The sequence below is a fragment of the Tupaia chinensis genome, unplaced genomic scaffold (assembly GCF_000334495.1).
Source record: "Tupaia chinensis unplaced genomic scaffold, TupChi_1.0 Scaffold000146_1, whole genome shotgun sequence".
Taxonomy (NCBI): domain Eukaryota; kingdom Metazoa; phylum Chordata; class Mammalia; order Scandentia; family Tupaiidae; genus Tupaia; species Tupaia belangeri.
Genome location: NW_006159616.1, coordinates 4,566,888 through 4,576,983, shown reverse-complemented (window position 1 = coordinate 4,576,983; position 10,096 = coordinate 4,566,888). Strand labels below are relative to the sequence as shown.

General features: G+C 45.8%; 1 long non-coding RNA gene across 1 annotated transcript in view; it reads left to right on the top strand.

Annotated features, from left to right (window-relative positions):
• The window catches only part of LOC102471931 (uncharacterized), a 12,834-nt gene extending 10,797 nt beyond the window's left edge, over positions 1–2,037 (top strand). The window contains exon 4 of the long non-coding RNA XR_003548876.1: positions 1,291–2,037. This is a non-coding gene — a long non-coding RNA (uncharacterized LOC102471931). The remainder of the gene's footprint in view (positions 1–1,290) is intronic.
• Positions 2,038–10,096: the final 8,059 nt, after the last annotated feature.

Genomic DNA, 10,096 nt, shown 5'->3' with positions numbered 1-10,096 from the left:
TGGGGACACAAACCGCAGCCAGCCATATGGGAGTCCAGAGATGTAACGGCTACGCCATCTGCTGGCCCCGATTACTCTGGTTTTAAAAATGCCTAGATGTCTCGCACTTATTTTTTTCTTTGAAAGTAAAATCTACGTGAAGCCCACACCTTCTCTATCTCACCCCCCCATCTGCTGCCTTCAGGAGCTGAAGCGGTATTTTGTCCCTCCACTCCCTAACCTCTCATTCTCTTCCATCACTCCCTTACTGGACAGCCCTAAGGTCACCCAACAGCCTGCATGTCAAAGGTCACATGGACTTTTCCAGCTTTCACCTCCTGCCACTCCACAGTAGAATTTGACACTGTTGGCCTCTTAGAAGTATGCTCTTGCTGGGACCAGCAGTTAGCGTAATGGCTTTGTTGCTGAACTCTCATGTAGCCGACCGCGGTTCGAGTCCCAGACCTGGTGGCTTAAACTCATGCCGGGCACATGTGTGTGAGTGCCCAAGATCCCGAGAGGAGAAGGGATTGTGGTGTGGCCATCCCCCTGGGGGGTGATTTCTCGCTTTCTGTCTCTCTGTCTTTCTGGTGAGCACATGCACCCTATAGAAAAAACCTCTAAAAAAAAAAAAAAAAAAGAAGTACGCTCCGTCTTTGGATTCTGTGACATCACAGGACTCTCCTGGTTTAGCCCTACCTGTACGGCCGCTCCTTCTCAGTGCCCTCTGCACACTCGTTCTCTCCACAGCACCAAATGGAGAGCCTCCAGGCCCAGCAGCAGGGTGGCTTCTCCCCTCACTTTGCACTTTCTCCTTAGACAATCTCGTCCACACTTATGGCTTTAGCCGCCCGTGGGCCCCGCTCCCAGGGACTGGCAGGAATGAGGATCTGATAGCGGGGAAAGGGGACGGTTCCCTTGAGGTTCCCTTGATCGCAGGGGCAGTAAGGGTGCTGTTAGAACAGAAGGAGAAAGGGACGAGGGAGAGTGTAAAGAAGCAAAGCAAAACCAGATAGCCACTACGGGCGTGCTGAGTAAGGTCAGACACGTGAGTAAAAGAGGCTTCTTTTGGGTCTCAGACATTTCTAGTCATTGGAACCTTAAGCGGGACTGAAGGCAGCCAAAACAAAACAAAACAAAAATGCTGATTTCCTTTGAAGACAGAAAATTGTGTGGTTTGTAGAGGAGGCAGCCTTGGCTAGACAGCGGAGTTCAACTTTTTCCACCTCTCAGCATCTTGAAAGAGCATGTAGCAAGAAGCAGGAGGCAGACAGACCACTAGCAGCTCACTTCTTTTTAACACGTCCTCAGGTCTTCCGTGCCAAGAGGATACTTCACTCTGAGGTTAGACACAGTCGTCTCAGGGGGTTCGTTCTGCTTTTCTAATACGTACCTGGGAGAAGCCAGCGCTGCCTGCCACACCAGAAGTATTCGTGTCCTGACCATCCGTGGGGGCTTGGCTGGAGTTCCAGAGAGGCTCTCACATGCGGGCCAGCTGTTGGCGATTTTCTGTGCATATTTGGGAGAATTCATGTTGAGTGCTTTAGGCTGGCCAGCCAGTCGCCCACCAGGGTTGGGCTTGGCCTCTGCAGTTTGTCCAAGGCTGAGTCTGTCCTCAGACTCAGAATAACCACCACCTTCCCCTCCAGGTGGTATTATCTGACAATCCCTCCCAGAGCTATGTTGGAGGCCTCCTCCTCTGTGCTCCCATGGAAATTCTGTACGTCTTATCAGATCACCTTTCACTTGCAATTTGTCCCTACTGCTCTATGGCTTCCTGAGGCAGGGATGTAGTGTCACAGCACTAACAATTAGCATAGTTCCTAGGGTATTGTACCTATGAAAGAAGCCTGCCCAGTGGCAAGCCAGAGGAACTCCAAGCACCGTCCTCCAGGATGTAAACCTTGGTCATCTGCAGCTCCTCCCCCGTCCTCATCCCTCATCCCACTCACACACTGCAACGTTCCAAATGGAAGCACACCAGATGCAGAACTGGCATAGGGGACGATAAACTGGAGACTTAGACTACAGTCTAGTGAGAGGCTGGAATAAACAATCGGAACAATGAACTCTCAGAAAATAAAGTTTTTTAAAATGATTATTTTATTTAACTTTATTCATTTTATTTATTTTAATTTGACAAGAGAGGGACAGAGCCAGCAAGAGAGAGAAAGTGAGAAGGCAAGCCACCAGGTCCAGGATTCGAACCACGGACAGCCATGTAGGAGTCCAGCGCCTTTAACCACCATGCCACCTGCCGGCCCCAAAAATAAAGTGTTTAGGAGTTTATTTCTTCTATGAGTGGGAGAAACAGGAAGAAGGAGCATCATCGCAGCAGCAGCCCAGCAGTGTCCTGACCCTCCAGCCCACCCAGCCCTGGGGTGTGGGCATGCGGGTGCCCAGCATACTCAGGGAGGACTTCAGACTTAGATCCATGGAGGATCAACTTGCAGAACATTGTGTTTTACCATCTGGCTCCCGGGGGAAATTTATTTAATTTTATTTATCATTATTACTATTTTTTAACTTGATCACAGAGACAGAGAGAGTGAGAAGGAGAGTGGCAAACCTTCAGGTCTATGAGAGTTCAGCGCCTTAACCACCACGCCACCTGCCAGCTCTAGTAAAAATTTTAAAAATAATATGAAAAAGAATGAAATACTTAAAAATATAGTCAATGAAAGATGTGCAAGTCCTGTCTATTCAGAAAACTGGAGCACATTGCCAAGAGAAATTAAAGAACTAAATAAATACATGTTACCCTACTTATGAATTGGATGGTTCAATATTGTTAAGATGCTTATCTGAAAATAACCTACAGATTCAATGCAATCAAAATAAAAATTTCAGTGGGGCCAACTGCTGGCATGGTGATTAAGGTGGCTGGATCCGACATGGCTGACCGCATAGTTTGAGTCCTGAGGCTACTGGCTTGAAAATCATACCAGGTGCATGTGCATACATGCCCAAAATCCTAAGAGGAGAACGGAGAAGGGATTGTGGTATATCATCCCCCCAACTCCCAGGAGTGATTTTCCACTTTCCCTATATCTCTCTTTCTCTGGCAAGCTCATGCACCCTATAGCAAAAACTGAAAAATAAAATTATTTTTTAAATTCCTGCATTTTCTTGTAGAAAATGACAAGCTGATTCTAAGCTTTATATAGGAATGGAAAGGTCCAGGAATATTTAAAAGAATATTTTAAAAGAGGGGAAAAGTTAGAAGCTCTGAATTACCTAATTTTTTTAGAGAGAGATTTTTGCTATGAGATGTGTGCACTCGCCAGAAAGAGACAGACAGGAAGTGAGAAATCACCCCCAGGGGAATGGCCACGCCACAATCCCTTCTCCTCCATTCTCCTCTCGGGACCTTGGGCACGCACGCACATGCTCCCAGCATGAGTTTAAGCCTCCGGGTCCGGGACTTGAACTGTGGTCAACTACATGGGAGTTCAGCAACATAGCCATTACGCTAACTGCTGGTCCCTATATTACCTAATTATTTAAGAATTATTTTATTTAACTTTATTTATTTATTTATTTAAATTTGACCAGAGAGGGACAGAGAGAGACAGAGAAAGTGAGAAAGAAAGATGCCAAGTCCAGGACTCTAACCATGGTTGGCCACGTGGGAGTCCAGTGCCCCCAACCACCACGCCACCTGCCAGACGCTATATTACCTAATGTTGAGATTTAGTTTAAAGCTGCAGAAAGTCAAACATTGCGGCATTGTCATAAGGATAAACAAATCAATAGACTAGATAGCCCAAACATAGACTCACACATATACAGTAAAGCATTTTTTTTTTTACAAAGTTGCCAATGTAACTTGATGAGGAAAAACAGTATTCAACAAACGGTGCTGGAACAAAATTGAAGATCTAGTTAGGAAATAATTCTGTAAAAAAAAAAAGAAAAGAAAAGCTACCTTGTCACCTTTTCTTCTTCCTGGACACAAACATGGTTTACATTTCCCAGCTTCCCTTGAGTTAAGTTAGGTTGTGGTCACATGACTGGGGTTTGCCCCATTGAATGTTAGAGGAAGTGACAGGCACCACCTGACATGGCCATGATAAGCCCCGTGTCCTGCCCACATTCTCTTTGTTCATCAGCTAACGAACGCAGAGGATCTAACTCTGTCTATGTCAGACTATGTCGTGTGTATGAGGGAGGAAGTCAACTACTGTAGTAAGCTGCCAAGAATTGGGGTTGGGCCAGCAGGTGGTGTGGTGATTAAAGTGCTGGACTCCCACATGGCTGACAACAGTTCAAGTCCCAGACATGGCAGGGACTTGTTTTCTCACTTTCTCTCTCTCCCTCTCTGTCTTTCTGTCTCTCTCTGGGGAGTGCACATGCCCTATAGCAAATTGAAAAATAATAGTATGGGACTGGCAGGGGGTGTGGTGATTAAGGTGCCGGACAATCCAACATAGCGGACCATGGTTCGAGTCCTGAACCTAGTGGCTTGCTTTCTCACTTTCCCTCTCTCTGTCTCTCTGTCTCTCTCTGGTCAAATTAAAATAAATGAATGAATAAATAAAATTAAATAAATAAGTCTTTTTTAAAAAGAATGGGGGTGTGCCTCCTAGTAGCTAGCATTCCTCTTACTAATATTCAGAGCGCCCATGATAGCTTTCGGTGGAAATGTTGGGGATGGTAAATTTGAACGGGATCTCCATGAAAGGGTGACAGTTCCTTGGGCATCTCAAGGCAGAGCTAGTAAAGCTGCGTGAAGAATACAGTGAGGTGGACGGAAGGTCGGGATTTGAGTGGAGGACTGTCTGGCCTCCAAGCCTGTGCTTTCTCCGCTCCTCCACTACACCTCAGACGGAGAGGCATTTAGAGGTTCTGAGTGGTGATCCAATGGCGATGGGCGCTCGGGCTCTGTGTAATTGACTCTCAGGCTCATCTGTGCCATCCATTACGGGGAGCGTCCACTGCTCCCCACAAGCCAGCGAGGTTGACTATAATGACACCCTGTAACCCTCACTTTTATGTCAACATCATCCCCAAGCATTCAATGGAGGGTAGTTAAAATTATTATCATTTTCTCCGACCTGCAACCTAAATGCTTACCAGTCTGGTGAAAGACTTCGGGGGACTGGGCATAAATGTATAGGTCCTGCTTCTCCATCCGCCTTCCTTCCTGGCTCAGCCATTTGGGTCAAAGAGGCTCTGGGTCTCTTCCCGGAGTGAGTGCATTTACCTCCTCCCTGCTGGGTTGACTGGTGATTGAACCTCCTTTCATGTCTTACTTTCCTCGTGTGTGAAACGGGGGTGTGATACCTACCACATATAAGTGTAAGATTTCAATAAAATAGGCAATAGCCAAGAACAGATAGCACAGCAGCCGTTATGGATGGGCCCTTTCCCCCACTTCCCCGCGTCCTCGTTGTTATCAATACTAAACATCAGGTGATTCTTGATATTTTGTAAATATTTCCCAGTCTGCTTCCATTGTCCTTTCTTTTTTTCTTTTTAAGAGTTTTTGCTATAGGGCGCATGCGCTCGCCAGAAAGACAGAGAGAGACAGAGAGACAGAAAGCAAGAAATCACCCCCCAGGGGGGATGGCCATGCCACAATCCCCTCTCCTCCATTCTCCTCTCCGGATCTTGGGCACGCACGCACATGCGCCTGGCAGGAGTTTAAGCCTCCGGGTCCGGGACTTAAACTGTGGTCGACTACATGAGAGTCCAGTGACATAGCCATTACACCATCTACTGACCCCGCATTGTCCTTTTTTTATTTTTTGGAGAGGTTTTTGCTACAGGGCGTATGCGCTCGCCAGACAGACAGAGAGAGACAGAGAGACAGAAAGCAAGAAATCACCCCCCAGGGGGGATGGCCATGCCGCAATCCCTTCTCCTCCATTCTCCTCTCGGGATCTTGGGCATGCACACACAGGTGCCTGACATGAGTTTAAGCCACCGGGTCCAGGACTCGAACTGTGGTCGACTATGTGGCAGTCCAGCAACATAGCCATTACGCTAACTGCTGGTCCTGCATTGTCCATTTTTAAAAATAATTATTTTATTTAAATTTATTTATTTATTTAAATTTGACCAGAAAGGGGGCAGAGTGAGAGAGAGAGAGACAGAAGGTGAGAAAGCTAGCTGCCAGGTCCAGGACTCAAACAGCAGTCAGTCATGTGGGAGTCCAGCTCCCTTAACTACCATGCCACCTGCCAGCCCCTATCCATGTGTTTTTTTATCTGGTTATCTATGTCAGCTCTGCATAGCTTTGACCTTAAACTCCCAATAGACAGAAAACCTGTGGTTGCTAAATATTCAGTGATACCAGCTACCATGCTATTCATTAACTTTCAACCGCAGTGAGAAATTATCGCATGCTTCCTGTTTTATAAGCTTTATGCAAGGAGGTTTCTATAATAAGATTCTTTTTCAAAAAATGTTTTATTTATTTATCCCATGAAAGAAACAGTGAGGGAATGAGAAAGGGAGAAATATATAGAGAGAGTACCCCAACATGGTCTTCATGCCTGGATCCATCCCCACCATCAACCAGCAAGAATCACGGGCATGTGCCCAGGCCTGCAAATACAAGGAGACCTTGGGACTCAAACCCAGGACCTCCATATGGCTTCAGCATCACAGAGCATTGTGTTACCATGTTGACTTGGAAGAAGATTCTATTACTACCCATGGGCACCACCAGAGATATTATTTTAAAGGGTATGGAAATTCATTCTTCTTCTTACAAATAATATTTTGTATATCTGACTATAAAAATACAAGCTCACTATAGATAAAAGCACCAAAAAAAAAAAAAGAAAAAATTCCCCCAAATAATCACTATTATCCTTTTAGAATTGACTCTCCTTTTTAAAAAAGATTTATTTAAATTTTTTTGTTATTATTATTTTTTAATTTAACCAGAGAGAGAGAGAAAGGGGAAGTGAGAAATCAAGCCACCAGGTCTAGGACTCAAATCATCATTAGCCACAGGGAGTGCTTGCTTTTTTCTCACCTAATAACATGGCATGAGTATTTTACACATTATGAAAGATTCTCCTATGGCATAATTTTTAACGGTGGCTCAGTATCCATAGTATGGTGGGATCATAATACATGTTTTTAATTTTTAAATTTTTTTTAGGCTTTTGCCAGAGGGTGGATGTGCTCATCAGAGACAGAGAGTCAGGGCCCCACCACTTGCTGGCCCAAGATCATAATATTTTTTAAAGAATTTTTAATTTAATTTTATCTATTATTATTATTATTTAATTTGCTACAGGGCATGTGTGCTCACCAGAGAGAAAGAGAAAGGGTAAGTGAGAAAGCAAGCTGCCAGATCCAGGACTTGAACCTCAGTCAGTCATGTGGGAGTCCAGGGCCTTAACCGCCATGCCACCTGCCAGCCCCCGTACAACTTTCTCATGGGAATTTTGTCCACAACTATCAAAAGCTGTGACCATGTGCTCTTAAGATTGAAAAAAATAATAATAATAAAATTAAATAATGCTTTAAAAATTTTAGTTAATAAGTTGTACAAATTCACAACCCCACCAGCAGTGTATGAGAATGCTATAACAAAGGCTTTGGGCCAAGATGATGATTATGAAAAAAAAAAATAATCAAGAAGATAAGTGTTTGCTAAAGGCTCACCCCACGCCAGCTGTGTTTATTTGTTGAGCTCTATCGCCATGTTCCTTGGACCAAACACTGAAGGTCCTTTAGACTCTTAGTTTATTTAGTGCCTCTTTCAACACTCTGTGACTTTGACCTGCGTTTTCTCTGAAGGAAAGGGGATTTCTTCTAAGTACGGTTTCCAACTTGGAGACTCATTCCTAGTCCTTGCATTCCTCTTCCAAGTGTGGACCACCTCTGTGGCTTGAACTGCTGGGAATCAGTCAAAGAGGGAAGCTGGCCGACTGGGAGCAGAGAATGAAGTTCTTAAAAGAAATGAAAGAGATGGGTTAGGGTGAAAGAGTCATGTTCTGAGTTACAAAGGAAAAACCAACAACAACTCAAGGGTTTGGGGTTTCATTCTGACCCGTTCTGATAATATCACTATGGTAATGGTCCCCGTAAACAGTTGCAAAATAGCAAGATGTAAAGGAACACGCGAGTTCCGTCCAGGCAATCTGGAGTTATTTTAGGGATCAACGCAATGTCATCTGGGGTGAATAGGGAATGCGAAGTCTGTTCTTTTAATAATCAGCCCTTTCTTTTGTGAGGCTGAACAAAGGCCTGGCAAATCAGTCATTTGTGCTTAAAGAGGCACCGACCAGACATCTTCAGAGCTGAGGAGAAATCGCAGCCAAAAGAAGGGGAATAAGGGTTAATAACAGATGCTGGATCATTCTTCTCACCCCCTGGCCTCTGAGACTCCACTGAGCTTGCTGTGGAGTCCAAGGGTGGAACCGGGGTGATGTTCTCGGCAAGGGTTGGCCTGCCTGGGAGGCTGGGGTGAGGACCCCAGGGAGCTGAGCTTGGGTGCCTGCCCCGACCTTGATTCCTGGGCCAGAGACGGCAGGGCGAAGCATCTTCCAAGGCCACGTTCTGTCCCTGGGGCAGAACCATCTGCCGTACATGATATTCGCCACTCCTATCCTCATGCTACTCTCTCTGAACCCCTGACTCAGCGAGCCCCATGCCAAAAAGCAGAACTAGCTATTTTTTGCACCAAGAAAAAAATATCAGGCAACACACTTGCTGACCCTGAAACACCTCCTTTTTGCACTCAACCTCTTGCTCTTCCCTTATTCTCTTTGCTTTTTGCCTTCTAGACCTCTAAGTTGCAAGTCCCACCATCTCTAGTGAACAATCGCAAGGGCAGGAGTTGTACTGAAGACACAGAGGCTGGCACAGTGCCTGGGAGACAGTAGGATCTCCATAAGCTTCAGCTAATAAGCACTGGTTCCGGAGACCAGTAGATGACATAATGCTTACCTCCCTGGACTCCCACATAGCCGACTGCAGTGCAAGTCCCGGACCCAGCAGCTTGAAACTCATGCAGAGTGCGTGAGTATGCGTGCCAAAAATCCTGAGAGGAGAGCAGAGGAGAAGGAGAAGTGCAACATGGCCATCCCCTCTAAGGGGTGACTTCTCACTCTCTGTCTCTCCAGCAAGTGCGTGCACCCGATAGCAAAAAATCTCTCTTAAAAAAAAGAAAAGAAAATGGATCCCAAATCCTATGCTGGTCCTAAAATGGACATTTCCTCGGTAAATCTGAAAAGGATTCATTAATTCATTAATTCATTCAATAAATACTGAGCACCTACTAGGGGCCAGAACTTCTGCTAGAAATTGGAGCTGCAAGGCTAATTGAGATCCCAGGGCTCCATCCTATGGTGACTGCATTCTGGCAGAGCCAAACGGTTCAACCGTGAGCACAGTTCCCATCTGATCACAGAGCCGTCTCTGACTATTGGACATAATATCACATTCCCCCTACAAGTGCACACTGCACTTGTCACCACAGGGTATATATACACTTTTTTGTTCTTATCTGCCAGTCTTCCCATGCGGAAATGTGTTCTCTCTGAGGGTACTTGGTCTATGGTAGTCCCCACTGGTTCCCCGGCACCTAGCGCCATGCCTTGCACACAGCAGGTGTGTCTTAGTCTGCCTGGGCTGTAAGGAAATGCTGAAGACTAGATGGCTCTGAAACAACAGGAGTTTGCTCCTTGCAGTCCTCGAGGCTGGGAAGTTGAAGATTCATGCACTGGCAAATGTGAATGGTGAGGGCCCGGTTCCCGGCTCATTGGGGGTGCCTTCTCGCGGTGTTCCCTCACGGTGGAAGGGGCTAACTAGCTCTCTGCAGTCTCTTTTCCCAATCATGAGGGCTCCATCCCCATTTCTTAAAACCATCATCTTGGGGGCTATGATTTTTGATCTATGAATTACAGGGCGGGGGGAGTATACACATTCAGACCAAAGCAGACTGCTCAGCAAACATACGTCAGAGTAATTTGTTCAGTAAACTCTGCAATCTTCTAGGAGGACTTTCCAATAGATGCCTCCAGGGGATGAACGGAGAACTGTAGTGGGTCATAACAACAAATTGCAAATGCCCCAAACTCTATGTTTTATGCAGCAGAGGGAAGGGGATGCACTGGGATGAGCACAGGCCTCCACCAGTCAGAGAACAGCA